Here is a 7,378-nt window from a genome sequence, read left to right as displayed (position 1 = left end):
TTATCTTCGCGCTTGTCGGGCGGTTTATCGCGCGATTTGGGCAGAAAGGTCAGTGTGTCGGTCATGTAGATGCTGCGGATACTCGAGATCGATCTTGAGAATATAATCGGTGGATGAATCCGGAGCGATCGCGCTCACATCAAAGTTCGCAGCGTCTTCGATCCATTGAAATTCGGCGTATGACAAAGATTGACACATCGCCCATCCGTACAAATTATTCACATCGTAGTACATGAAGTACATGAAGTTTCGATGGATCGAACGAACGCATGTTATTAGCCTGTGCGTATCTGCTGGAACATTGACTGACCGTCACGTATACCGCGCTCGATGAACATGATCATATCAATGTCGATGAGCAACTCAAATCTTACATGTGTATGTTTCAGCATGGCGTCCCACGTGAAACCTGGCAATAATGGCTGTATAATAATGCGCGGGATCGAGACAGTAACTCGCGATGCAATTATTGCGGAAATTTTCGAAAATATCGGCTAATAACAAGACATTAGTTTTCAAGTACAAATCACTGTACTCGCCGTTCGGATAGAGAATCGTTGCTATACGTTCACAGCGTGAGCGTAATCGCTCTCGGATACGGTATCGCCTGTCAACGAATTGAAAAATAATTCGCGCGGTAGTAAGCGCGTGTCCTGCAATTTTTCGATGCAGTCAATGTACTCGTAAGGAAAGACACCTTTTCGTGTAAGAAGATCGAAATCCTCCGCGCTGAGCTTGCAAAATTCAGAACGTACAATTTTTAATTTATCTTTGTCGAGATACGACGCCAATTTATCGAGGCTTGCATTTAGAAATTTGAAAGAATCAATGAATCTTAATTTTACACCATTTTTCTGAAAATTCTTTTCAGTTTTGTTTTTGGTGCTATGGATATGTTTGGTGAATGAAATATATTTTTTCTTCGTTATCGGTAGTATATCTACATCCATGGTATGCAGTAGCAATTTCTTTAATTATAAAATGAGCATCATAGCCCGATAAATTATGAAATACGATCGGAATATAGAATGAATTTTTATAATTTAAGTTACAATTTGAATGCGCTGGACCGCGGTATCTACCGGTAAGATGACAATGATCGCGGACTCGCGTATCGTCCGGCACGAACGGTTTCTCGCAGATGTGACAACGCGTCGCGCTACAGTATGTCTCCCATTGCTGTTTAGACAACGTTTCCATTGGCAGATACGATATTTTTCACGCGATGTGCCAAATCGTTGAGTTGTTGCGCGAACCAGATTATACAATCTTCATCGCGATGGAAGTAATACGACGATAATGTGTCATCGTACGCGAATCGTACGTAATAGCCTATGCTAAACGCTTCATGCCGCTGATACGCGTACGACGATGCGTCTTTCTTGTCGGATTCTGTCTTACGTAGGACGCATTCCAGGTCGGCGTAGACGATGAACGGTACTCGTTCCCGGTTGCTGTAGTTATCAAATTCGAGCCACTTGTCGTCCTTGCTCTGTAGTCGATGGCGCAGTCGTTGATCTTCTGGCAGTCCACTTCGTGCAATTGCAATTTTTCGCACGAACTGAAATAATGGAGACACCTGTAAATAATAGAGAAATCATTTTTCATTATTTCTTTTTTTACTATTTTTTTTATTGGCTTTTCTTATTATAGTTACCGATCGCAGAAAAATTTCTTGTTTTTTTTCCCATTAATCTGCGAGCTCACGAGACGCGATATATTTTTTATCCATGCAAAGTGGCCAAGGTTGTCGTTGTGTGAATCTTGTAAATATAGGAGATTGATATGCTTCTCCTTCTTGTTATCGGTGAGCCGAGAAACGACTTGTTTATTCTCGATACACGTTGATCGACACCGCTTCAACCGTTCGAATTTAGAAATGTCTTTTAAAGTCATTGGAAACTCAATGTTTGTGAGATTCAATATTGTCGTATAATGTGGATAGAACCCGCTCCGTATACTTTCCACGCGAAGCACGCATTGTCATATAAACACTGATTACCGCTCGTTTCGTCGCTATTTCTCGTGGCACTTCGATGTGACATCCCGCGGGCAGGGAATTTAGTTTGTTCACATTGATAATCAAATTCAATATACGTGACAATGCCCATCCGCTGTCGTGTTCCTAGAACTCTTCGAGCGATGCTAGGATAAGCTCGTACCACACGCGCAAATCGGTGTATCGGTATATCTCGCTGTTCTTTGTTTATCCTCTTATTAGTACGTTTATCTTTCATTGCGAATTCACCATTGAACGCGGTGTTCACTTTTACACTACCATATCTTTATACAGCGTCTCGCACTCGTTCTAGAGCAACATTTTCAGCGTCTTCTAAAAACCATCGCCGCTCGATGTGATTAGAGTTTATCACCGCACCTGTCAATATATATATATATATGACTCTCGAACACGATGTCGATCTCTCGCCAGACAAGAGATCATTCGTTGCTACACGCGTACTCACCATTAATGTGCACGAAACGTCGCTTCAATTGCGACTTTGCGCGATCCTCGCCAGCACGGATTATCTGTGTCTAATGGCGAAGCGCGGACACTTGGCACAATAAAGTTCTTCGAGTTGCTCGACGCACTCGTCGCATCGTTGCAGCCACGTGAAACACTCCACCAGAGTAGCGACCTGGCCGCACTGCTCCAACAGTTCGTGTTTCACTCACTCATGTCTTTTCACAGTTTTAGATCACGTCGCACTCTTCCATGGAGCACTTGCACGTGACTCGTTCACACACGTTGCAACATCGTGACATATCTAGAATATCATAACATTCTAACACCTTTTCATTATGTTTGTTTGTGAAAATGCACTGTTCGTACTCAAAGCATTGTTCGTCGCATCTATTAGGTGTACAATTTTGCTTCCGCCGTTTTTTTCCCGAAATTCGAGGCTTTATTGTAAAAAATTGGTTATACATTTATGATTCAAAGTTGTCAATCGCAAGCCACTACTTTCTCCCATCTTTCGGGTAGCGTACGAATCCCGCGTCGAAAAAACTGGTCATCTTTTGAGGCTATCCATGACCAATTTTTTACTTCTTCATAAGACCGGAAGTGCTGGTCAGCCAGGCCGTGTGCCATTGATCGAAACAAGTGATAGTCAGAGGGAGCAACGTCTAGAGAATACGGCGGGTGGGGTAGGACTTCCCATTTCAACGTTTCCAAGTATGTCTTGACTTTCGCAACATGGGGTCGAGCATTGTCATGCTGCAAAATCACTTTATCGTGTCTCTCGTTATGTGTCTTTCAATGCTCGGCTCAAACGCATCAATTGCGTTCAATACCGATCGCCTGTGATTGTTTCAGTCGGTTTTAACAGTTCATAATACACTACGCCGAGCTGGTCCCACCAAATACAGAGCATGATCTTGGACGTCAAAATCACCGTTCTTGAAGCGTTGAAACCATTCACGTTCTTTCACTAATAGCGGCCTCACTATAAGTATTTGAGAGCATTCGATAAGTCGCAGATTTCTTCATATTGAAGCAAAAAATTAAAACCTCCCGCAAATGACGAGAATTTGGCTCGTAAATTGACATTTTCAATCGAGAATAACTTTATGATGCAGACACAAATCGACTAATGTTTCTATGGGGTTATGTTGACAGATGCCCAAGTTTATTGTATAACGTCTATGATCTATTTATTTCGATCACTACTTACCGCTAAAGCAATCTATAAGAAAACAGCGGAAGCAAAGTTGTACACCAAATATGATTTATTTTAACTTCTTAAATTCTTATGTTACAACAGAAAAATTAGCTATGTGTTCTATTACAATTAATTGTTTTATTTCAATTAATTGTTTGCAATTGCGAATATTACTTTTATATCAATATATTGTATAATATGTTTAATTTAAGGATATTTTAAATATGTTGTGCATACAAATAAAAAATATTTGTCAAACTTTAAATATACAATTTAACTTTAATTATACAATAAAATATATTTTAGATATCCACTTATTCCTTTATTGTGTGTTATTTATATATTTTTTATTTCTTTTTTTAAAAAACATTATTAACATAATATATATATTAACATAATATATATATATTAACATAATATATTTATTTTCCAATTTGTGCCCTATATAAACCGTACGTATATCAACGTTTTATTCGTAATTAATGTGTAATATAAGTGGAAAAAATAAATTAAACATATTCATATTTATATGAGATTTTTTATAAATAGATTCATTTTCTATGAATGTTGTGTAGCTATCAATAAAATATTGCATAAAAATTAGCTTTGTAAATATGGTAGAATTGAAAGCATAACAAATGTTATATCTTCAATTGCACCGTATATAAAGCTGCATTTTTAATGTAATAAAGATATAACTGTAATAAAATAATACTGTACTTTAATTAAATGGAATAATAAAGTTAAAAGTTAAATTTGGTTTGAAAAACCAAAAAAAAATTTGACTATTTTACATAATTTTTCATATTTTTCCTTTCTTACAGCTTATTTATTTAATCTGGTTATTTTTGTTTAAGTAATGGTTATACAATATAAAATTACGGAATGATAAAAATTATGGAATGAAATTATGAAAAGTTATTTGAATTAATAAAATTGTTATTTAATTGACATAACACAATGCTTTTGAGTCAAGTTGCATAATATTTAAATAATACAACATAATGTTTTCAGTGAACAAAAAATTCAACTTTTCTCAAAGAATTTTGTTTTAGTGATAGATATTACTTAAAAAGTTAAATAATCACATCTGTTTATTTATCCATTTAGTGATTGGATCATTTCAATGATTACATTTAAAAAATTTATTAAATTTAGAAAGAAATCTTTCTCTCTGTATATAATTTATAAAAACATTATTTCACATAATAAAGGTATAATTTCATGCAAATTCTCGCATTTAAAACAATAAAATATATTTATGTATAAAGTGCATTTAGTTAACTCTGTGAGACTATCCAAATAAATATACGATGCTTTTAACTGATTTTTCTTGAAAACTTTGTAATCCTGTTAACTAAATAAAATTGAATCATTTTCGTAATCAACAATTGAACAATTTGTTAAGTAGACTACGGCAGATTGGGCTCGTTTACGGCATTTTACGGTGGAGGAGATGCAATTTTAAAAAATTATTTAAAAATTGCGCAACATGCAATGTTTTTTATATTTGTATATTATATTGACAACATTTTTATAATTAGATTAATCGTCTCGCCTTCGGAATTTTATTCATTATCAGAATTTTTATTATACATAATATTTAGATAATAATTAAAAATAGTTAAAAAAGTATTTAAAACAAAGTATTGATCGACAACAAGCGCATTTGATAAATGCAACATTATTACGACAAGCGCATTTGATAAATGCAACATCATTACTTTTCAAACATTACTTTTCAAATTTTTTTAAAAAACATTTCATTTAAAAAAATATTGATCTTTCGTCATTGCATGTTGTGCAATTTTAAAATAATTTTTTATCGATCTCTTGAAAAGCGAATGTGTATTTTCGTCATTAATTTATTTCAACATAAATACACGATAATTTCATAAATTATCGATTAAAAACCGTGCCAGTTTCTTGCGAATCAGAATTTATAAATATGGCATATAATACCACATAGAAAATCATAAACAATTAATATCTCGTATAAATTATCGCGTTTTGACATGATTTATACTATTTAGGATTAATGGGAGGGACATATGATTACAATTTATTAAAAATTACATATTATCCAGATTGTTCGATATACGTCGAGTAACCGAAGCATTTTCGCTTGAAATAAGCGTCCAGCGAGAAATACTGCTCTCTTCTACCGAAGCTAGCCGAATCGTGACTGCACATGACATAAGCTTATACTTTTGTGTGTATCATTTGTGTCGATGCAATATCCCCTTCATATGCCGTAAAATGCCGTAAACGAGTCTAATACTGGACTACGGTTAAGTTTAATTGAATAAAAAATTGTTGCATTAACCATATATCTTATTTGACATGAATTATATTATTTTTGCGTGCCCACGTGTTTTGTTACATTGAAAGAAAAGATTGGCTGCTGTAATAAATTAGGTAAAATATGGCATAGCATTTTTAATTAGTTGCAACAGCCAATTTTTGATTGGTTGCTGCAGCCAATTGGTTATGTTAGCCTAGTATCTGCAATGTCAGTATAAGATTTTGATTGGCTAATTGAACCAAAAATTGGTTACTACAGCCAATTAAAAATGCTATGCCATATTTAACTATCTAATTTGCTGCAGCAACCAATCTTTTCTTTCAATGTATATAATAGATAATGTTGATTGAAAATTGACAAGATCAAAATATGTATTATTTCATTTCCATATAATCTCTTCAAAGATTAATAATATTAAACTGTCAGAGGTATGAAATTAAAAATGGTTATAGTAAGAGATATAAGTAACGTTAGTAATGATTCGATCGACAAGCGTGCAATTAGCTCAGCGTAAATGTAAGGTTAGGCTATCGTTCTAGGGATCGTAGGTTCAAATCTTGGCAGCGATGTGATTTTCAATAATAATTAATTGTAGTTAATAAGACAAGAATAGGTACGCGAGACCAGCAAATAATAAATTGAATTGGAAAAATAAAAAAAATATTTTTAAAGTATAACGATTTAATCAAATAAATTCATTAATTTTCGACAAGACTTTTTATGTTACATTAATTATAATTTTCAAGTGAAACAAATATTTTGTCAAACTAAATTTTCACACTCAATATACTTGAACGAGCAAGAAAGATAATTTATTCAATTTAAATTGTTACAGATAATCAAAATATTTCATTTCAAGAAAAGAATATTATGTCATCAAATAAATATAAAGTTCGATCTACTCTCTGTCTTGGCACAAGGACTATTATGTTTAGTCAAATAAAACATACATAAATTTCACGATAATATTGTGTTTCGACAGATTTCAACTATACAACATAAATTTCAACTGTAAAGAAGTTGAGCGTAAACGATATGTGATTATTTTAAACATAAATTTAGTTGTTTTATTAAATTTTTTGTTTGACACATCCTTTTGTTGTCTCAATTAATGTTATTTAATGGATCAATAAAATGAATTCCTGTTCAATTAAATATATTCTAATATCAAATAAACATTTTGTCTGCACTAACTCAATTTAGTTGAGCCAAATTTAAAATCATAGTAATTAAACAAAATATTTGTTCTTATTACATTGATATTTACTTGCACATATTCAACCGCAGCATTTTGTTGAGTCAAATAAGTTTTTTTTGTTGATCAAGTTTTTGTTTCAGTGCATATATGCATTTTACACATTATATATATATATATATATATATATATATATATATATATATACTATAT

The sequence above is a fragment of the Atta cephalotes genome (genome assembly GCF_000143395.1).
Source record: "Atta cephalotes unplaced genomic scaffold scaffold00026, whole genome shotgun sequence".
NCBI lineage: Eukaryota > Metazoa > Arthropoda > Insecta > Hymenoptera > Formicidae > Atta > Atta cephalotes.
Note: the sequence above shows the minus strand (reverse complement) of the source record.